Source organism: Mytilus edulis, chromosome 2 (assembly GCF_963676685.1).
Source record: "Mytilus edulis chromosome 2, xbMytEdul2.2, whole genome shotgun sequence".
NCBI lineage: Eukaryota > Metazoa > Mollusca > Bivalvia > Mytilida > Mytilidae > Mytilus > Mytilus edulis.
The window spans coordinates 106265688-106289537 of record NC_092345.1 but is presented as its reverse complement, the minus strand read 5'-3'; the positions used below and the strand labels follow the sequence as shown (position 1 = coordinate 106289537).

The 23850-nt window shown below is 31.8% G+C and overlaps 1 protein-coding gene across 11 annotated transcripts in view; it reads right to left on the bottom strand.

Annotated features, from left to right (window-relative positions):
• Positions 1-23850, bottom strand: part of LOC139513873 (zinc finger CCCH domain-containing protein 10-like) — a 108223-nt gene that overhangs the window by 61461 nt on the left and 22912 nt on the right. For 8 of the 11 annotated variants that reach the window (XR_011662536.1, XR_011662537.1, XM_071302794.1 and 5 more), the window contains 2 exons: positions 17204-17257; positions 8091-8143 (listed from right to left, as the gene is read on the bottom strand). The gene's annotated coding sequence lies outside the window, so the exon portion shown is untranslated. Of the gene's footprint in view, positions 1-8090; positions 8144-17138; positions 17258-23850 lie in introns of all 11 variants that reach the window. The other 3 variants (XM_071302797.1, XM_071302792.1, XM_071302790.1) reach the window with 1 other exon arrangement.

Genomic DNA, 23850 nt, shown 5'->3' with positions numbered 1-23850 from the left:
CCCAGAATCATGTGGTCACCAAGCAATCAAAAGTGAACATACAGAAACCCAGAATCATGCTGCCACCAATCAACCAACAGAGAACATATAGAAACCCAGAATCATGCTGCCACCAAGCAACCAAAAGTAAACATATAGAAACCCAGAATCATGTGGCCACCAAGCAACCAAAAGTGAACATATAGAAACCCAAAATCATGTGGCCACCAAGCAACCAAAAGTGAACATATAGAAACCCAGGATCATGTGGCCACCAAGCAACCAAAAGTAAACATATAGAAACCCAGAATCATGTGGCCACCAAGCAACCAAAAGTGAACATATAGAAACCCAAAATCATGTGGCCACCAAGCAACCAAAAGTGAACATATAGAAACCCAGGATCATGTGGCCACCAAGCAACCAAAAGTGAACATATAGAAACCCAGGATCATGGGGCAACCAAGCAATCAAAAGTGAACATATAGAAACCCAGAATCATGCGGCCACCAAGCAACCAAAAGTGAACATATAGTAACCCAGAATCATGTGGCCACCAAGCAACCAAAAGTGAACATATAGAAACCCAGAATCATGTGGCCACAAAGCAACCAAAAGTGAACATATAGAAACCCAGAATCATGCGGCCACCAAGCAACCAAAAGTGAACATATAGAAACCCAGAATCATGCGGCCACCAAGCAACCAAAAGTGAACATATAGAAACCTAGAATCATGCTGCCATCAAGCAACCAAAAGTGAACATATAGAAACCCAGAATCATGCGGCCACCAAGCAACCAAAAGTCAACATATAGAAACCCAGAATCATGCGGCAACCAAGCAACCAAAAGTCAACATATAGAAACCCAGAATCATGTGGCCACCAAGCAACCAAAAGTGAACATATAGAAACCCAGAATCATGCGGCCATCAAGCAACCAAAAGTGAACATATAGAAACCCAGAATCATGCGGCCACCAAGCAACCAAAAGTCAACATATAGAAACCCAGAATCATGCGGCAACCAAGCAACCAAAAGTCAACATATAGAAACCCAGAATCATGCGGCCACCAAGCAACCAAAAGTGAACATATAGAAACCCAGAATCATGCGGCCATCAAGCAACCAAAAGTGAACATATAGAAACCCAGAATCATGCGGCCACCAAGCAACCAAAAGTGAACATATAGAAACCTAGAATCATGCGGCCATCAAGCAACCAAAAGTGAACATATAGAAACCCAGAATTATGTGGCCACCAAGCAACCAAAAGTGAACATATAGAAACCCAGAATCATGTGGCCACCAAGCAACCGAAAGTGAACATATAGAAAACCAGAACCATTTTTTCAAGAAAAGTAAGAAAAGATGATCAAATGTACATTTTCTCATGGATTACACATAATTCTGTCATCATGTCATACCTATAAATCAGGTAACTAATTACATCATCAAAGTTATTACCTACAGCAGGTGAAACATAGGTAAATTGTCAAATAATCTTGTTCTCTTATAATGAGGTTACAAGTGTCAACAGATATACATGTCAATCAGTACATAATCATTTCCAAGACCTCTGTATCTGTCAGGTTTGTGATGGAGACCTTGTGGAAACAGGAACAACTACATTCATAATGTTCTTCTAATGGTTACAACTCTCATTAAATCATCTAAATAAAGCTGATGTGTAAAATTAATATCAGCTCATTAATTAATATCCTCTTAAAATGTCTGTTCAAAAGAAAAATTTCAAACACTTATTTTTTTTTTATTATCTCCCAAAGTAAACATAAGTGAAATTCCACATTAAGTTAATGTAACACCAGTAAAGTAGGTCACTTATAATCATAAAACATATTTGTAAAATTATAAGATGATGAATCTGAAGAAAAAAAAGTATTTTCTGTATGAGCCCAATAAACAGCATAGCAACTGGAAAAGACATCTTCGAGCATAACTCTTTTAACCATGGCATTACTTTTTATGCTATTGAGTAAATGCAAGTTTGAAATATGTAAAATAGTTCAAGTTACATGTTGCAATTAGAATAAAATAAATGTTGAATGTGTCCATGGGATACAAATGATGCATGATGCACCCTCTTGCATACAATTTAATAAAGGGACGAAATTTAAGAAGTGTAAAAGTGACACTACCCAAGTTAATACTTGATCTGAGTTTTGTGGTAATAAACATTGTGTATAAATTCAATAACATTCGGCTAAAGCATAATGAAGGTAGAACAAGAGTGCACACGCTGAAATGTCTCACCTTCTTTACTAGTCATTGATATTATGTTGATAGTCCTTAATATAAAGCTTTATTACAACTGTCACATAAACTTAACATTAACCAAGATAACTAAACAAAGACCAATGAACCATAAAAATGAGGTCAAGGTCAGATGAACCATGCTGGCAGACATGTACAGCTAACAATGCATCCATAAAGCAAATATAGTTGACCTATAGCTTATAGTTTTAAGACAAATAGACCAAAACACAACCAGGTGCTCCGCAGGGCACAGCTTTATACGACCGCAGAGGTCGAACCCTGAACAGTTGGGGCAAGTATGGACAAAACATTCAAGCGTGATACAGCTCTGAATTTGGATTGTGATCAAATTTTTGACATTACATGGGTTTTTTTTACACAAAACAAATGTCAAGATTTTACAAATCAATTAAAGATTTCTTCTTCAAACTTTTTAAATCTAAAATTAAATAGTTGACACAGCATAGGTTTCTCACACAGAATGAATGTGGTCTAATGAACTTAAAAGTTTTTTTTTGCCTTTGAGCAATTCACTATGCTGTTGAATATTAATCCTCTCAAAAAAATGTTTGAAGAAATTTTCTTTTTATTTATGAAATCTGAAATGAGAAAAATTTAACCCCCCCCCCCCCCCCCCCCCCCCCCTTTTTTTTCACATCCCCGTTTCCCTTTCTCCAAAACTGATATCAATTCAAATTTCTAATGGAGTTTGCAACAATAACTACTCTTTTAAATACATCATAAAATATTAAAATGTAAAATAAAGTGCTTGTTATCACTGAATGGTAAAAGATTGGTTGGTAGTAAAAGTGAATATACATTGTTTATTGTATAAAACAATAAAAAAAACTTCATCAGCAACATTTTATATTGGCAAATTTCCAATGAAGTTATTTACATAAAGTTATTGGCAAATAAAAATAGAAAATGACATCATAGTCATGTCTGGCAAATGTCCAACATACATTATCTAAAAACATTTTAGATAAGATAAGGAAAAAAAGCTTCATCAGCAACATTTTATATTGGCAAATTTCCAATGAAGTTATTTACATAAAGTTATTGGCAAATAAAAATAGAAAATGACATCATAGTCATGTCTGGCAAATTTCCAACATATATTATCAACTACTATTCTATACAAAGAAAGATAACTCCAATTGAAAATTAATTGCTATTGCACAATATTGTGCAATTAGATATTTCTTGCTATTGTGCAATACTGTGCAATTGAAAATTTCTTGCTATTGCACAATACTTGATATGGAATCCTGATTTGGACCAACTTGAAAACTGGGCCCATAATCAAAAATCAAAGTACATATTTAGATAAAGCATATCAAATAAGCCCAAGAATTTAATTTTTGTTAAAATCAAACTTAGTTTAATTTTGGACCCTTTGGACCTTAATGTAGACCAATTTGAAAACTGGACCAAAAATTAAGAATCTACATACACAGTTAGATTTGGCATATCAAAGAACCCATTTATTCAATTTTTGATGAAATCAAACAAAGTTTAATTTTGGACCCCCATTTGGACCAACTTGAAAACTAGGCCAATAATTAAAAATCTAAGTACATTTTTAAATTCAGCATATCAAAGAACCCCAAGGATTCAATTTTTGTTAAAATCAAACTAAGTTTAATTTTGGACCCTTTGGACCTTAATGTAGACCAATTTGAAAACGGGACCAAAATTTTAGAATCTACATACATAGTTAGATTCGGCATATCAAAGAACCCCAATTATTCAATTTTTGATGAAATCACACAAAGTTCAATTTTGGACACTTTGGGCCCCTTATTCCTAAACTGTTAGGACCAAAACTCCCAAAATCAAACCCAACCTTCCTTTTATGGTCAGAAACCTTGTATTTAAATTTCATAGATTTCTATTTACTTATACTAAAGTTATGGTGCAAAAACCAAAAATAATGCTTATTTGGGCCCCTTTTTGGCCCCTAATTCATAAACTGTTGTGACCTCAACTCCAAAAATCAATCCCAACCTTCCTTTTGTGGTCATAAACCTTGTGTTAAAATTTCATTGATTTCTATTTACTTATACTAAAGTTATTGTGCGAAAACCAAGAATAATGCTTATTTGGGCCCTTTTTTGGCCCTTAATTCCTAAACTGTTGGAACCAAAACTCCCAAAATCAATCCCAACCTTCCTTTTGTGGTCATTAACCTTGTGTCAAAATTTCATAGATTTCTATTCACTTAAACTAAAGTTATAGTGCGAAAACCAAGAAAATGCATATTTGGGCCCTTTTTGGCCCCTAATTCCTAAAATGTTGGGACCAAAACTCCCAAAATCAATCCCAACCTTCCTTTTGTGGTCATAAACCTTGTGTTCAAATTTCATTGATTTCTATTCACTTTTACTAAAGTTAGAGTGCGAAAACTAAAAGTATTCGGACGACGACGACGAAGACGACGCCAACGTGATAGCAATATACGACGAAAAATTTTTCAAATTTTGCGGCCGTATAAAAACTTAAACCTGAGCAATGAACTGTGAAAATGAGGTCAAGGTCAAATGAAACCTGCACAACTTACATATAGTTCATGAAATATTTAAATACACCAAATATAGTTGACCTACGGCATATAGTATTAGATAAAAAGACCAAAACTCAAAAACTTAACTTTGACCAATAAACCATGAAAATGAGGTCAAGGTCAGATGACACCTGCCAGTTGGACATGTACACCTTACAGTCCTTCCACACATCAAATATATAAGACCTATTGCTTATAGTATCTGAGATATGGACTTGACCACCAAAACCTAACCTTGTTCACTGATCCATGAAATGAGGTCGAGGTCAAGTGAAAACTGTCTGACGGGCATGAGGACCTTGCAAGGTACCAACATACCAAATAGTTATCCTATTACTTATAATAAGAGTGAATTCAACATTACAAAATATCTGAACTTTTTTTTCAAGTGGTCACTGGACCATGAAAATGAGGTCAAGGACATTGGACATGTGACTGACAGAAACTTTGTAACATGAGGCTTCTATATACAACGTATTTCAATTTCTAAAATATAAAGCTTTTAAGAAGTTAGCTAATGCCCCCACCGCCACCGGATCACTATCCCTATGTAGAGCTTTCTGCATCAAAAGTTGTAGGCCTGACAAAAAATGAAAATTTCAACAATTTTTCCATTTGTAAAAAGGCATAACTCTAGAATGGTTAAAGTGACACCACAAAATAAAACTTGATCTCTATTTTGTTGTTAAAAGCATTGTGTATAAGTTTCATAACATTTGGTTGAGGCAAACTAAAGTTAGAGAATGGAAACAATATCAGGACGTACAGACGTACAAGGGTAAAACTTAATGCCCCTCCGCTACGATGGGAGAATAAATAAAAATCCTCAGACCTAAAAGCAAACAATACTTAGCCAGTCTCAGTTTTAATAGTTTTTGCATCTAAAGCAAGAAGAAGATTCTAGGAAAATTCAAATGTGTTTTCTTAACATATTATGTTTTGTGTAAAATTTGTGTTTTCATGTACATGTATGTTGTATTCCTCAGTTTGCCATTTGCAAAACTAAGTGTCATTCCCATGCAAAGTGTTAAACATATGCTTGGTTTTCTAGAGGGTTTCTTTTAACAAGGGTAATATTCCAGGTAAAAACTATCTGTACACTGAAACTGTGTTAAGAAGAGTTATTTTAAAAGTAATAACAAAGTACACATTATTGATTGTTTCAATAAAACTAATTGAATTGATTTGATTATTATCCATGCTTGGTAGGACATATCTGTAAAAGGTTCTTGGTCTTTTCCATAGTATTAACATATGTTAATTTCAAATAATTGTACTTTTTCCCTTAAACTACATCAAATTTGATCACATTAAAAGTTTGGTACCTGCTTTATCACTTGGAGACAGTCATGGACAAAAGCTTATCGCTTGGAGACAGTAATGAACAATAGGTTTATCACAGGAACAGAATAATGGACAACAATCTCAAGTACTGGAAATGGTTGTCAACATCTCAACAGGAAGTTGTAATAGATAACAACACACCATCTATTTCTATCCTACCTACATCTCGTCCTGAATCCCACGGGAGTTAACGCATAAGTTAACAGTAACACAGTGAATATGATGATCAATTACTACACAATAAAACCATAAACATTGATGATTTGAAGAGTCAATTGATTTTCATTAGGATCATGTATCATTGTAATTACTCCTATTTCATGGAGTAAGAGTCCAGCCCAGCGGGCCAGAAATTCATCTTAATTATTTTTTCCAATACGTCAATGGACTGTGAATTTTTTTACTTAGATTTAATCCTGAATCAAGGAAAAAATGGATAACAGAGTGTTTAGTTATCTATAAACATAAGTTTGTTTTATTGCAGATTTTTATTTTCATCTCATACTTATAAAATATAAAGAAAACTGAAACAAAATTATGACCAACTACCATTTAGCAGGGTTTTCATACCATTGGGTTCAAGAAAACATTTTCATTTTGTTTTCAAGTTTGAGCAAAATCAGCACTTTGCTCTAGGGACAAAGACCCCACATAAACTACCAGGTTATAAGTTTGTACCCCAAATGTGCTTATTCAAAAGACTCTTCAGTGACACTTGAATCAAATAAAGTCAAAAGGCCAAATAAAGATTAAGACAGAAATGACAGAGATTTGACTGTAGATGATTAATGGAATCCTACAGTCATTCCTCATTAAAATACCTGTGTAGGGTGGTTCCAAGAAGCTGACACTTAACAAATGTAAACATAAAGGAACACTTGAAGATAGAGCATTTAACATTTTCTGAAATTACATAATCCTGGTACTTTCACCTAAACTCTTTATGAAAACAAATTAGGATTTGTCTGGAAGATTACGTAAATAATCCTGACACATGTAGAAAAAAGAATGGGATTTCACAGAAAGTGCAGTTTAACATTCATCAACAGTAGTAATCTGCTAATCTACCACTTTTTGTATGTTTTCCAGATTATTTATAATTGCTGTTTATAATGTCTTTTCAATTTCTAACATTTCCTGTTTCCTAATCTCAAATTAAAATAATTATTTTTGAAATCTGCTTGACAAGTTTGTTTTTATAGCTGAAACAATTATGTAATCTTTTGACTGTACATGTGGGTGGTAAGGTGTCATTTTGTGCACCTTGTTGTGCACCTTGTATACAATTCATATTTCATGTGTTTCGTGTCTGGTGCTATAAGTTCATTTATGACACAATATTACGTGCGCGTTTGTCAAAAAAAATAATGTTTATCTTATTTTCTTATTTTTTGGTTCATCATGACCGCTTAATTCTCATTCATTCATGCACTTATCCTTTTCCATTATCTTATACCAGCTACAAATCTGTTAAGTTTTAGGTATACTAGGATATTGCTAAATGATTTTTAATTTTAAAATTTTAATACAAAAAGTTATGAGACAGTTAAATCCCCAGATGTGAGTTCATAAACGTATACAATGTGTCTTCGTATGTAAAGGTTGAAAACAGTGTACAATGAAAACTTCAGTAAATTATTCATTCCAATTTATAACATTTTAATTGTTATCATTTTGACTAAAGTAAGTAATTTTATAGTACTGATCAATACTAGATGAGACCACAGTTATATATAACTATTTCCTCTCCGAACAAGTTACGATGTCATTTGCCTGTCATTCATCCTTAATTCTTGTTATATTCATCTTTACCAATCTAGAGACAATTCAACATTACAGCTTCAAAACTTCATGTCAATAGAATAAAGTGAGATCAATATATCTCTCCACAGACTAAATTTTAACTTCTAAAATGTATACTTACAATTTTTTACTTGTGCGTCAGCTTCTTAAATATAGAACCACCTCTGTTTATCTCTGTAGAAAATTAAATGATATCCATTAAAATCGAACAATTGTTTATATTCTTGTCATGAAAGTTACAGGACAACAAAAAGATGCTTGATTGATTGATCAAAAAGCTGGAGACAAATTGCGACCTGATTTCCCCTTCAGCAGACTGATCCATATGGAAAAACAAATCAATTAGATCACAATATAACACAGTTAATGGGCTGTCTTACTTCACATTAGGGAGAGTAGGAAACAACATCAAAAATCATTTGTACCTGAAAATATCTATTGTCAAATTTAAATGTGTTCTGAAAAAATTTAAAATGAGCCATCAGAACTGAAATGAGGTGTAAATAAGCTATTACATGGAACTTAATTTTCTCTTGTTTCCATTGATTTTGTGATGAGATGAATCATTCAATTAATGATACTTAATTTACCGATTTAATGAGGCAAATTAAAACAGTGAAATAACTTAAAGTTTAAACATTTGAATGTTGTATTATTTTGTACATGGTTGAGTTTTAATTAGGTTCTATGAGTACAGAATATTTAGTTACATCAGAAATTTTAATTTTTTAGTGAAAATTTCATGCTCAACAGCCTAAAATAAAACTCCCTTCTTCTGCTACCAAGATTGAAAATAATTGCAGTTGGAAGATATTCAAAGAGCATGTTATAAAAAATATCTAACATGATAGAAAAATCAAACAGTACAGAATTTTTAGAAATAAATTCTTACTTGCATTTTTCTTTAAAAAGATATTTACATACAATCATTATCAATACACAGAAACTCTTCAAAGTTTATGGACAAATGTCTGATTTATTTACAAATTAGCTAGTCAGGTGCCAACTCAGTGGTTCAGATGGTTGCAGTCTGTTAAATATTTTTTTTATATAATTGTTTTAGGCTTTTATCGAGCTGTTAGTTTTCGTTCTTTTAATTTCTTTTGTATTTCATGATGATGCTGTTTTTTTTGCTCAGGTTTTTTGCAGCTGACTTGTATATTCAGTATAGTCAGTATAGTTTTTGCTCTTTAAGTTAATTTCCCAAACACTATATCTGTGACATCCTTTAAGCTCCGGTGGGTAGCTGCCTCATTGAGAATCAAACCATTGATTTGAAGATCAAAGACCCTCCTGGACCTGCACATGGAGATGTTTTAAAGCTTTTGTGTAACACCAGTGCAACATTGGATATTGGTTATTTTTGTTGATGGGTTGCCATCTCATTGTTATATATCTTACATCTCCTTTTTATTTATATTGATTATATCATTAACACATTTCTTTATACATTCCTTTATACAAGCTATATTCTGTTTTGGATATGCTGAAGCAACAAACATTTACAGGTATGATGATGGAAATGCATTCAGGTATCAAATTTATAATTAACAAATGCATTTAAAAATTTGTACTATTAAAACATTCATTTTGCCTGCAGAATTTTTTCATCACTGCTAAACTAGTGTTTAGTCATTTTGTTAACATGCTTTTGTGTTTAGGAAAGATATGATGATTCAAGTCCTTTTCTAGTGCTTTTAAAAGTTTCTTCTTATTCTGTGTCTGTACACAACTGTCCCAGGTAAGAGGGACAGAGGTTGAATGCTCATAATATTATAAATCCTGTCACATAATTTACTGCCTGTTCAGCTAGGCCATATTTGTTTTCATTATTGGTGATTCTTGCTTAGATCCAAGTTGGTTTTCACTTTTGAATTGCTTTACATACTGTCATTGTGAGGCCTTTTATAGCTTGGATGGGTTTTGCTTAGTGTCGAAGATTATATGTGAACTGCTGTGCAGGTATTCACATGTTTGTTCTTTTACAATGAATACTTGTATCCTGCCCATGTCTCCTAATTGTTCAAACAATATGTTGCTACTTGCTCCACAAGAAACTTAATTTTTTTTGAAAAGATATGAAGTTGCAGTTATAAAAATAGAACACTTTCTTTCTGAATAACACAAGGTAATCAACTTTATAATCTTTAGTTTCTGCACACTCATACCTTATAACTCTCTGAGAATTAAAGGTTAGGTAACATTAGTTTTGCCATATTTTTATTTCCCTAAAATTATAGATGGGCACCAAAACCTCAGACTAAGGGTAACTACTACTTTATCTACATTTTTGTTTATTTATACCCTTTTTTTGAGACTATAAATTGCCAAAATTGCATGCTACCCAGTGTCAAATAAACAGAATAATATCCTCCTGGAATAACTTAATATACACCAATACTTTAGATTTACTCCTGTCTCTAGGTTACACTTGAGAAGCACTTTTTCTGAAGCCCTATAAACTATCAATATTAATCTTACAGCTACTTGTATGGTATCATTATAGAAAACCTTTAACTAGGTATTGAACTGTCCACTTAACTTCACATAAAACGGTCAATAATAAAACCGATGTAAGATAACAAGGCAGCATCAATACCATCTCTACAATGATTTTCCACTAAGGTCACTTCCGCAGATTTATTATCTCCCTTGAGTATCTGTAGAACTGACACATACTTTCTCTACTTACCTAACACTAAACCTTTTATAAGCTAAACACATTAGCAAACAAACAATGTTTATAACTGTCCTTTAAATACCCTTCTATTTTTTTTTAACCTGATGAAATGTGGCTCATTTCTAACTATTTGTTTTTGAATTTAAGAAGGGATTTTTTTCTCTTCAGATTTTTTTTTTTTTTCTTACTTTGCAGAGACTGGGCAACTCAATGTTTTCTAAAAAATTATATAAATTATGTAACCAGCTTTATATGTAAGTAAATTATTCTTGAATTCATGATTTTTTTATAATTCTAAATATGATATCAATTATTTCATATATAAAATCATTTTAGTACTAATCTTCACTCAAATATTTTTTAACAAGAGGCTGTCACAACGACAGCAAACCGGATTTATAAACATTTATTTGTGTCCTGGCAATATCACAAGAACCATAACTGATGAACGGTGAAAGTGAAAATCGTCAATATCAAATTTGACCTGCATTTTGTCATCAGTATCAACATATTAAAATTTGAAAGAGCTTAGGTTGAATGGTTCATGAGTAAATGCAACAACATGAATGGAAACGTCATTTTTTTATCTTTCAAGAACCATAACTCCTGAACGGTAAAAGTCAAAATCGACATTATTGATCTTGACCTCCATTTTGTCATCAGTAACAACATATTAAAATTTGAAAAGCTTTGGTTGAACAGTTCATAAGTAAATGCACGGACACGACTGGAAACCCCATTTTTCAATCTTTCAAGAACCATAACTTCTGAACGGTAAAAGTCAAAATCGTCACTCTTGAATTTGACCTCCATTTTGTCATCAGTAACAACATATTAAAATTTGGTAAGGTTTGATTGAACAGTTCATGCGTAAATGCACGGACACGACTGGAAACACCATTTTTCAATCTTTCAAGAACCACAACTCCTGAACGGTAAAAGTCAAAATTGTCATTCTTGAACTTGACCTCCATTTTTTCATCAGTAACAACATATTAAAATTTGGGAAGCTTTGGTTAAACAGTTTGTGTGTAAATGCACAGACACGACTAGAAACGCCATTTTTCAATCTTTCAAGAACCCTAACTCCTGAACGGTAAAAGTCAAAATCGTCATTCTTGAACTTGACCTTCATTTTGCTGTCAGTAACAACATATTAAAATCTTAAAAGCTTTGAATGAACGGTTCATGAGTAAATGCACGGACAACATTTGGTTGCCGCCCGCCCAACCGACCGCCCGCCCGCCGTACATCCCCAAATCAATAACCGACATTTTTGTCACAAAAATCCGGTTAAAAACATAAAGAATGCTTAGTAGTCAGACTACAAAATGTTTTTTTTATTGATTATTGTTAGGATTCCTCTTAATGTCAATTTGTACAATAAAGTATCATAAATATGTAAAGTATAGATTTAAAAATTTTCCGTTCAATCAGAAAATAATATATGTATCACAATGATTGACTTTGAACTATTAGTACATATCAACAGTACTGATGAGTAATTATCTCGATAACTTCTATCTTATTAATAAGAATTATAACAGAGTACAAATGTAGCAGGTTTAAGGAAGTACACCACTAATTCATGGTCCCATTGCTTTCTATGTTAAATTCCTCCGTTTCAAGCAGGCACACCTCTTTTATTTTAAGTTCAAATAAAGTGGCAATCATTGCATTTCAAAGCAACACTTTATGGTGTCTTGTACTGAAAAAATCAACATGCCTTACATTGCATATAAGAAAGAACTGGTTCCCGGAACTTCAGATGTACCAAAACAGGTACTTCAGATCTGACAAACAGACAAAATGTACCCTCTTTTTAAAATTTGGTGCAGTTTTTTTACTATTCAAAATTAAAAGTCCAAAAGTGTTCTACAATGATCACCAGTCCTTCAGCTTTCATTTGATACCAATAATACCTAAATATTCTACATATTTTGAAAGTTACACTCATGCGTAGGAACTATTTTGTGTTAAATATGTACTACTTTCTGGTATGTGCTTTCTGGCCGGGCCTGAATTAGTGGTGTTACACCTATAACAGAACCAAACTTGCTATATTGTCTTGAGCATTACTTTATTTCATTCTATGATCTATTTCAAGCAATAAAAAACATATAAAGCCTTAGTCCAAATACTATTTTATTAATTTAAAGCTCAAATTGGACTGGTAGTAACATATGGGTTATTCAAAGAAAACTGCATATGTATATTACCATTGGCCAATTTATTTTTTTTTTATTCTCAATATCATTGTTTTATTTATTAATTTCTATTAGGAAAGCTATGTGCTTACTAATAGTCATATTTTTATCAGAGGTTCTTCATTAAATAACAATACATTAGTCCAAACTTAAGACATAAATGAGAAATTATCCCCCCTTTTTTCTTGAAATTGAAAAAAGGCTTTTTTTTTTGCATGAATTATAATTCTGTGGTAAAACATAGATTAATAAGAGCAATTGATATATCCCTCAGCTAGATAACTTGCTAAACTGGTCCAAAATTGCATGTACAGTGAGATTTAAGAATTCTTATATGAGTATATACCATTTGCCTAGATTGTAAAAGGCTACCATAAGAAAAACATAAAAACTTGAAAAATCTTGAGATTATTTTGACCAAGAGCTATTTTGTTCCATAAACAAGTCATAAAATACATGTTTTATTGATTTGAATCAGAAAAAATGCAAAAATGAGAACTTGGAGTCAAGTCTTAACTGCATGCATGTTGTATGACCATAAAAGGCTAACATATTTGAGTATGCCAATTTAAGAGCTTAAATTTCCCATAAGCAGGACGGTTGACCCAAAAAAGATGAATAGACATGAATACTAACATCCTATTTGACTTATTTTCATTGGAATAGGTACAACTTCTAAAAATTGGATTTCTGGTGATTCTCTGTAATAGGAAGTACACCACTAATTCATGGTCCCATTGCTTTCTATGTTAAATTCCTCCGTTTCAAGCAGGCACACCTCTTTTATTTTAAGTTCAAATAAAGTGGCAATCATTGCATTTCAAAGCAACACTTTATGGTGTCTTGTACTGAAAAAATCAACATACCTTACATTGCATATAAGAAAGAACTGGTTCCCGGAACTTCAGATGTACCAAAACAGGTACTTCAGATCTGACAAACAGACAAAATGTACCCTCTTTTTAAAATTTGGTGCAGTTTTTTTACTATTCAAAATTAAAAGTCCAAAAGTGTTCTACAATGATCACCAGTCCTTCAGCTTTCATTTGATACCAATAATACCTAAATATTCTACATATTTTGAAAGTTACACTCATGCGTAGGAACTATTTTGTGTTATTGCGAACCCTATCTTAGTTTTCCATAGATTCACCTGCAAGTTACCTGTCGATTTAAACTTTTGGCAGTTCTATTGTCCCATCTATCAAATACAACAGGTATTGTTCTCTGTGTAGTTTATTCACTGGGACCTTTAAATTTCTTCTAGGAGAAATATATCACTCATTGATTAATTTACCTGATCAAAAAATTATCTTCTTTTTTATTGAAATACAGTTCTAATAACTCACATAAACTGTATGCAATATTGTATTTATTCAATATTATCATTAATATATTTTCAATCTGTTCAATATAAAATCTGGTTTAATACTAAAAAGTTTATTTCAGACACATTTTTTAGTATTTTCCAATGAATTTACATGTTTTTGTTGTTGTTCATTTATAGACTTATGTTTATGAAGACCTTAATTTCAAAATAATAATATTCATTTTTTTATTTATCAAACACACAAAAATATTGAATATTTGATCAGAAATCAACTTTTAATTTTTGAATCAGTATTACAAATGTAATATTGAACACATTAAAAACGAGTTACTCCAGGTATCGAATAAATACAACACCACATGCAGTTTTGTGAGTCCTTACTTAGTATTGGTATAAGTATTTTTTCTTCATTGACAGTTCAATTTTTTACTCAGGTAGATTAATCAATGAGTGATATATTTCTCCTAGAAGAAATTTAAAGGTCCCAGTGAATAAACTACACAGAGAACAATACCTGTTGTATTTGTTAGATGGGACAATAGAACTGCCAAAAGTTTAAATGGACAGGTAACTTGCAGGTGAATCTATGGAAAACTACGATAGGGTTCGCAATAAATATGTACTACTTTCTGGTATGTGCTTTCTGGCCGGGCCTGAATTAGTGGTGTTACACCTTAAGTAACTACAGATAACTGTACATCCTTCAACAATGAGCAAAACCATACAGCCAGCTATAAAAGACCCAGACATGAAACAAGATGCTATCAAGAGCCTGAATTGCCCACCTGTATTTTTTTGCTTAAATTTTTCATCAATGATTAGTTTTGCTTTCTAGTATATATTAAATAAAAATTCCATTTACATGTTCTTTGATCATGTTGATCTCTCATATTTTCTTCAAAAGCAAAAAAAATCCTTTTTACCCCCTTGTTCCGTTTTAGTTATAGTGGCTATGTTTCTGGACATACAAGGAAATAAAATACAAAATTTATACAAGACACACTGAAAATTATTCATCCCAAGATTGGCTGAAATTAATTCAGCAGTTTCAAAGGAAAAGATTTTTTAAAGTAAGCAAACTAGATGAACAAATTGTGAAAAATTGTCTTTAAAGGGCAACAACTCCTTATTTAGGGGTCATTTGACAATTTTGATCATTCAACTTATTTGTAAATCTTACTTTGATGATCATTTTTGCTGTTGACAGTTTATATCTATCATTAATAATATTAAAGATAAGGCCATAAAAAAGTATAGGTTTGTTTGCCCAAACGCTACCTACCCAGAAAAAAGCTGCCTACTCAAATTCTTTTATTGTCCTGATTTGAAGAAGGTTTTTTTTAATCAGATAGGCATGAAGACTTATAAACACCTGATACTTCAATTTCTCTTTTTGAAAAAAAAAAAGAAAATGCCTACCTACCTACCCACTGTCTCAACCTTTAGGTAGGGTTTGGGCAAACCAAAATATTTTTAATTGTGGCCTAATAACCAAAAACTGCAAAATGTCCTTAAAATTACCAATTTAGTGGCAGCAACCCAACAATGGGTTATTAGATTCATCTGAAAATTTCATGGCTGATAGAACATCACCTAATGAACAATTTTAATCCAGTCAGATTTGCTCTAAATGTTTTGGTTTTTGAGATAAAAGCAAAAAAAATTGCATTTTACCCCTATGTTCTATTAGTAGTCATAGCGGCCTTTTTTTCCCGAAGAAACAGATAATAAAACACACTTTATTCTAGATACCCTAAGTATGATTCTGGTCAAGTTTGGTAGGAATTGGTTTTAGAGGAGAAGATGTTTGAAAAAGTTTACACTGGAGTGACTGGACGGACAAAAACACACGACGACAGACGCAAAGTGATGGCAAAAGCTCACAGTTCCTTTGGAACGCTAAAAATGGGAATAGATTTAAATAAGAAAACAACATATGCATGTTTGTTACTTTTAATCCTCAATATATTTACAAACAGATGTATTGTATCACATCATTTTTTAAAGTCCATTCTTGCAGAAATTGCTACATGCAAGAATGGACTTTAAAATGGAATGAATGTCAGGCAGAAAGTGCAGTTTATCAATCAATTATATTGATTGAGTGAAGACCATCAACAACCTAATGTATCTACACTTTGTCATAAGAATCAACATGTTGAAAAGGATTGGTTCAAAGTAACTCAACTAAGTTAAAACTGTTTAAAACCAAACTTACTGCACTTAACTATTTAAATAAGAAGATTTTTCAGTCATTGTAGTAAGAAACCAAAGAAAGGTGGTCAAATGAAACATAAAAATACTAAATTTCATCTGATTAAAGATTTTCAATCTAGTTAAATTTAAATTATAGAATGTTTTTTCACTCAAATTTGACTATTAGAATTTAGAATGGAAACGAGAAATTTGACTGTTAAATCACTTAAAAATTTATTTTTTTTCAAAGTCAAAAACCTTGTTTGATGGCAATGGTTGTTGTTCAATAATTTTCTCCTCATTTAGTAAGTTTATGTTAAGGGCTGATTTTTATTATAGTTAAATTTATTCACCTTGAGGAGTTTGACTTTGACATCTGACATAGATACTTTTCTATTCTTTAGAAGATATTTGTTTGTTACACTGTTGACATTGATAGCATAACATTGACTTTTATTCCCAATAAGAAAAGTCAAATGATACAGCCTTTATGTCTCTATCTTATCTTATCATCTTACGAGATATTTTCCTCAAATTAAGAGGTGTTACTGAAGTTCCATTAAAGGGGTAAACCTCCATGATAAATGATGGTCGGAAAAAGGTATCAAAAATGCATTTTCACTTTTCTCCTAATGCTTACTAATCAATACACTAGTCAAAGAGAAAAATAATCGCATTAGCCTATAAATGTTGCTAATGAACTTATCAGAGGCTTTTAAAGGACCTGAAATGGCGTGAAGAATTGAAGAAACTCACGGAATTCAACTATCAATTATGGCACCTTAATTCCACTTGGACGTGCAGTACGGAGAAAAACTTGCCTTGTGTCTTTAAGTCTCCATTATCTTTCGGTCCAGAAGACATATCTTAAAGCCCTGAAACAATAAAATCATATTAATTATTTATGTTTTTATGTCTATAGGAAGTAATCTGTCATAATTAGACATCAATTTATGAATGTCTTATAGGCATAAACCTTAGTATATAAATATCAAGTATTGTCAAGGTATTACGGTTCCTCAATGTCAATTTCTATGTCAATTTCTGTGGGATTTTTTGGGGGAAAAACATATTTTATTATTACCTACATTTTTTCCTTTATAAATCATATAATAACATGTTTAATAGTTTTTGAGGTGTTTGTGGTTGAATTTTTACAAACACAGTTGAAAAACACAATAGTTTTTTCTTTTTTTTTCATTTATCATCCATAGGTAGAAATGATATGATGGTTCATTATACAGATTTTCTAAAGTGTGCAGTCCTACCACTTGGGAAGTCTATACAAGGTTCTATATACAGAAACTGGAAAAATTATGGTCATTTCTACCTACAGATAATTAATGAAAAAAAAGAATAGAAAAAACTATTTTGTGTTTTTCAACTGTGTTTATAAAAGCTCATTCTATTTTTTTTTTAGCTAAAACAAAATAGTCTGTAATACTTTTGGTCAGTTTGTCTTTTGTTGTTTTCAACTACACATGAACGTTATATAGAATTATATTTTAGTTTTAAAAACAAAACACAATGCTTGTGACAAAAATCATTATTTTATACAGTTTGCCCTGACATTACAACACATACTAGGCAAGGGAAGGATTGAACACTAGATTTAAGATACAACCTTAACCCATTAAATACTTTAAAAGTTAAATCAACATCTTTGTATTACACGGCTTGTGACCAATATCAATATCAAGTTGGATTAAAATGCTTCTCATTTCAAAATCTCAAAATGAGGCCATTTTTTTACCATCTTTAAAAAGTTGTTTTTTATTGCAACAAAGTTTAAACAAAATATGCATGACATCTATAAAGATGTATTGGTCCTTTAAATAAAATGATTCATAAAGGTCACTAATGAATAAATGTCTTTATTGAAACTAATATTAAATATTGATTGAACGATATCAAAATATTTTTTTTCATCTTTTTTTTAATTGCATCTTACAGAAAGTTTAAACAATATATGCATGGCAATCTATATAAAAATATCGGTCCTTTGATTATTATTCCCAAAGGTCATAAATTTAATATTGTTGTTAGATCTTTGAATAAATGTCTTTGTTAGTATTAACATAAACTAGAACATGTACAGTTATCCAGATTTTTTACACTTATGGTTCAGTTGGAACTTATATTTTGGCATTGCACAAGGCCATGTTTTTTCAAACAGTTTATGAACTCTTTACACTAAATCTATTGGAGGTTGCTGATTTATTGTTTAGTCTTTTGAGAACATGCTTTATTCATTACTTGATATGGGGCTTTGAACCAGCTTACACTACTTGTAAATTAAACCAAATCTCCTTTATTTTTATCAAGACTATTCATTACATAATATGATTTTATTACATTTTTTGTATTGGTATCTAACACACTTGTGCCTTGAAAACACATAAAATCTATTGATTGAAAAAAATAACATTTATTCAGTTTGTGGTTGCATGAAAAGGAAAGTATACTATCAGGATCACCATGACTCACTACTTAAACCGGGGACAAAAATACTGAAAACTTGAAAAGATGTATGTATTTAATATTTTGGAATCAGTTTCAAACCACACTAGTGACTACAGCATTTAAATGGTAAATAAGATGGCTGAATACAGGCTCAATTAAACTAGAGGCTCTTAAGAGCCTGTGTCACTCAGCTTGGTCTATGTGAATATTAAACAAAGGACGCAGATAGATTCATGACAAAATTGTGTTTTGGTGATGGTGATGTGTTTGTTCATCTTACTTTACTGAACATTCTTTTTTTTTTTTCTTTTTATTTTTTAAGACTTGAAATACATTTATTGAAAATCACCTGAATACAATTTTCCTTGTATAACACAGGGAAGAATACACAAGGGGCCCTGTGTTTACAATGAACATTACTGAACATTCTTGCTGCTTACAATTATCTCTTCTATAATAATTTTGGCCCAGTAATTTCAGTGGCAAATGTTAGTAAAAGTATATAAATTTTATGATAATTGTTAAAAATTGACTATAAAGGACCATTACTCCTTAGGTGGTCAATTGACCATTTTGGTCATGTTGACTTAATTTTAGGTCTTACTTTGCTGAACATTATTGCTGTTTAAAGTTTATCTCTATATATAATAATATTCAAGATAATAACCAAAAAAGCAAAATTTCCTTAAAATTACCAATTCAGGGGCAGCAACCCAACAAAGGGTTGTCTGATTTATCTGAAAATTTCAGGGCAGATAGAACTTGACCTGATAAACAAATTTACCCCTTGTCAGATTTTCTCTAAATGCCTTGGTTTTTGAGTTATAAGCCAAAAACTGCATTTTAACCCTATGTTCTATTTTTAGCCATGGCTGCCATCTTGGTTGGTTGGCCGGGTCAACGAACACAATTTTAAAACTAGATACACCAATGATGATATTGGTCAAGTTTGGTTTAATTTGGCAAAGTAGTTTTAGAGGTGAAGATTTTTGTAAAAGATAACCAAGATTTACGAAAAATGGTTAAAAATTGACTATAAAGGGCAATAACTCCTAAAGGGGTCAACTGACCATTTTGGTACTGTTGACTTATTTGTAAATCTTACTTTGCTGAACATTTTTGCTGTTTACAGTTTATCTCTATCTATAATAATATTCATAATAACCAAAAACAGTAAAATTTCCTTAAAATTACCCATTCAGGGGCAGCAACCTAACAACGGGTTGTCTGATTCATCTGAAAATTTCAGGGCAGATAGATCTAGACCTGATAAACCATTTTACCCCCGCAAGACTTGATCTAAATGCTTTTGTTTTTGAGTTATAAGCCAAAAACTGCATTTTACCCCTATGTTCTATTTTTAGCCATGGTGGCCATCTTGGTTGGTTAGACAGGTCACCGGACACAATTTTTAAACTAGATACCTTTATAATGATTTTGGCCATGTTTGGTTAAATTTGGCCTAGTAGTTTCAGAGGAGAAGATTTTTGTAAAAGTTTATGACGCCGGACGCCAAGTGATGAGAAAAGCTCACCTGGCCCTTCGCTTCGGGCCAGGTGAGCTAAAAAGTAGTCATCAATTCAATATAGACAGGAAATCATTTATCATGAAACAAAATTCCTCTAATGCTTTTTCTAACATGACCATTAATTTTTCTAATTGTAAAATCATTTAATAACTAATGACGATAATTTTTCCAGTTTCTGTAAATAGAACCTTGTATAGACTTCCCAAGTGGTAGGACTGCACGCTTTGGTAAATTTGTATAATGAAGCATCATATCATTTCTACCTACGGATAACATCGGCTCAGAAAACCTATCATTTAACATCATTAGAAAATCTTATTTTGGCGTAAGTTAGAATTATACAAGTTGAATCTATAATCAATTTCATTAAGATGTGTTTCTAAAGGCGTCAATACGGGCAATTATCTTCTTAGTGGCTTGACAAAATTATTGAATTCTACACTTAAGACTTTTGAATTTGGTTTTACTCCAGGTATTTTTGAACAAACATCACTAATTACGACAAATGATCTCTCATGCACGGATGATGAACTGATACAAGTGAAACGATTTCCTGCCACTATCAATTTAGGGAGGATGTTTATAAAAAGTCGTCTTCCTTTAAAGCATGTCAAATCCATGATAAAGATCCATTTGGATGACGTTTTCCTTTAAATCTTATTGGGGTCACAAAGTTAGTTGTATAGGTACAGCACGATACATAGTTTCTTCTGACAGAGGATTTGAACCCAACTTTTACTGATTTCTTTGGACTTACAACAATCAGATGAAGTCAGCAGTTATAACAATGTAAATTCAGAAATTATTGCATGCATTTATTATTGCGATTTTTTTTAATGGATAAAAATGCATGATTGTTTATTGCAATTTTAGACCATTAATAAAAACCTCAAAATAATTTCTGAAGTTACAGTACTCTGCTCCATCTTTTTGTTGAATGTATACAGTCTTCGTGATAAACATTTGAATCCACAAGCCTGAAGCTTAATTTTACAAACATTTAAGTTGGATTCTGTTGGCTTGTAGAGAAAAAATTCACAGGCATTGGCTAGTGGTCTTGTGGTTAAGCATGAGGACTATGTATGTCTGTTTTTTTCTGATGCATACCAAATATACTTGTCTAATTATTTTTTCTTTTGGCCTAAAATCTGTAAGAAAAACCTGCTGTGATTATAGAGTCGTAAGGTGATGCAGTGAAATATTGTTCACTCATTTCTCCCTTCATTGGTAAGGTATTTATAAAGGCTATTATGAATTTTAATACTGGATTACTCTAAAACAAAATGCAAGATGTTACCTCTTATACAATAAATGTCACAATTTCCATAATCTAATTGATTACTGATTAAATTAAAATATTAACCAGGTGCTCCGCAGGGCGCAGCTTTATACGACCGCAGAGGTCGAACCCTGAACAGTTGGGGCAAGTATGGACAAAACATTCTAGCGTGATACAGCTCTGAATTTGGATTGTGATCAAATTTTTGACATTACATGGGGTTTTTTTTACACAAAACAAATGTCAAGATTTTACAAATTTTACAATTAAAGATTTCTTCTTCAAACTTTTTAAATCTAAAATTAAATAGTTGGCACAGAATGAATGTGGTCTAATGAACTTAAAAGTTTGTTTTTGCCTTTTAGCAATTCACTATGCTGTTGAATATTAATCCTCTCAAAAAAATGATTGAAGAAATTTTCTTTTTATTTATGAAATCTGAAATGAGAAAAATTTAACCCCCCCCCCCCCCCCCCCCCCTTTTTTCACATCCCCGTTTCCTTTTTTCCAAAACTGATATCAATTCAAATTTCTAATGGAGTTTGCAACAATAACTACTCTTTTAAATACATCATAAAATATTAAAATGTAAAATAAAGTGCTTGTTATCACTGAATGGTAAAGATTGGTTGGTAGTAAAAGTGAATATACATTGTTTATTGTATAAAACAATAAAAAAAACTTCATCAGCAACATTTTATATTGGCAAATTTCCAATGAAGTTATTTACATAAAGTAATGGGCAAATAAAAATAGAAAATGACATCATAGTCATGTCTGGCAAATGTCCAACATACATTATCTAAAAACATTTTAGATAAGATAAGGAAATAAGATGTAAAAAAACTGCTTGTTATCACTGAATGGTAAAGATTATTTTAATTTATCAGTTGGTAGTAAAAAGTGAATATACATTGTATATTGTATATAACAAAGATTTAAGTTGATTCTGGACAAAGAAAGATAACTCCAATTAAAAAAAAATCTTGCTATTGCACAATATTTTGCAATTAGATATTTCTTGCTTACTATTCTGGACAAAGAAAGATAACTCTAATTAAAAAAAATTTTGCTATTTCACAATATTGTGCAATTAGATATTTCTTGCCATTGCGCAATACTGTGCAATTGAAAAGACTTGCTATTGCACAATACTTAATATAATAATTTTAGATCCTGATTTGGACCAACTTGAAAACTGGGCCCATAATAAAAAATCTAAGTACATTTTTGGATTCAGCATATCAAAGAACCCCAAGATTTCAATTTTTGTTAAAATCAGACTAAGTTTAATTTTGGACCCTTTGGACTTTAGTGTAGACCAATTTGAAAACAGTACCAAAAATGAAGAATCTACATACACAGTTAGATTCGGCATATCAAAGAACCCCAATTATTCAATTTTGATGAAATCAAACAAAGTTTAATTTTGGACCCTTTGGGCCCCTTATTCTGTTGGGACCAAAACTCCCAAAATCAAACCCAACCTTCCTTTTATGGTCATAAACCTTGTGTTTAAATTTCATAGATTTCTATTTACTTATACTAACGTTATGGTGCGAAAACCAAGAAAAATGCTTATTTGGGTCCCTTTTTGGCCCCTAATTCCTAAACTGTTGGGACCTAAACTCCCAAAATCAATACCAACCTTCCTTTTGTAGTCATTAACATTGTGTTTAAATTTCATTGATTTCTATTTACTTAAACTAATATTATTGTGCGAAAACCAAGAATAATGCTTATTTGGGCCCTTTTTTGGCCCCTAATTCCTAAACTGTTGAGACCAAAACTCCCAAAATCAATCCCAACCGTTCTTTTGTGGTCATAAACCTTGTGTCAAAATTTCATAGATTTCTATTAACTTAAACTAAAGTTATAGTGCGAAAACCAAGAAAATGCTTATTTGGGCCCTTTTTGGCCCCTAATTCCTAAAATGTTGGGACCAAAACTCCCATAATCAATACCAACCTTCCTTTTGTGGTCATAAACCTTGTGTTAAAATTTCATAGATTTCCATTCACTTTTACTAAAGTTAGAGTGCGAAAACTAAAAGTATTCGGACGCCAGACGACGACGACGCCGACGCCAACGTGATAGCAATATACGACGAAAATTTTTTCAAAATTTGCGGTCGTATAAAAAGGAATAACTGTACCAGCACTTAACTGCAGGTTCTATAACTAAACAGAGTCAGCCAT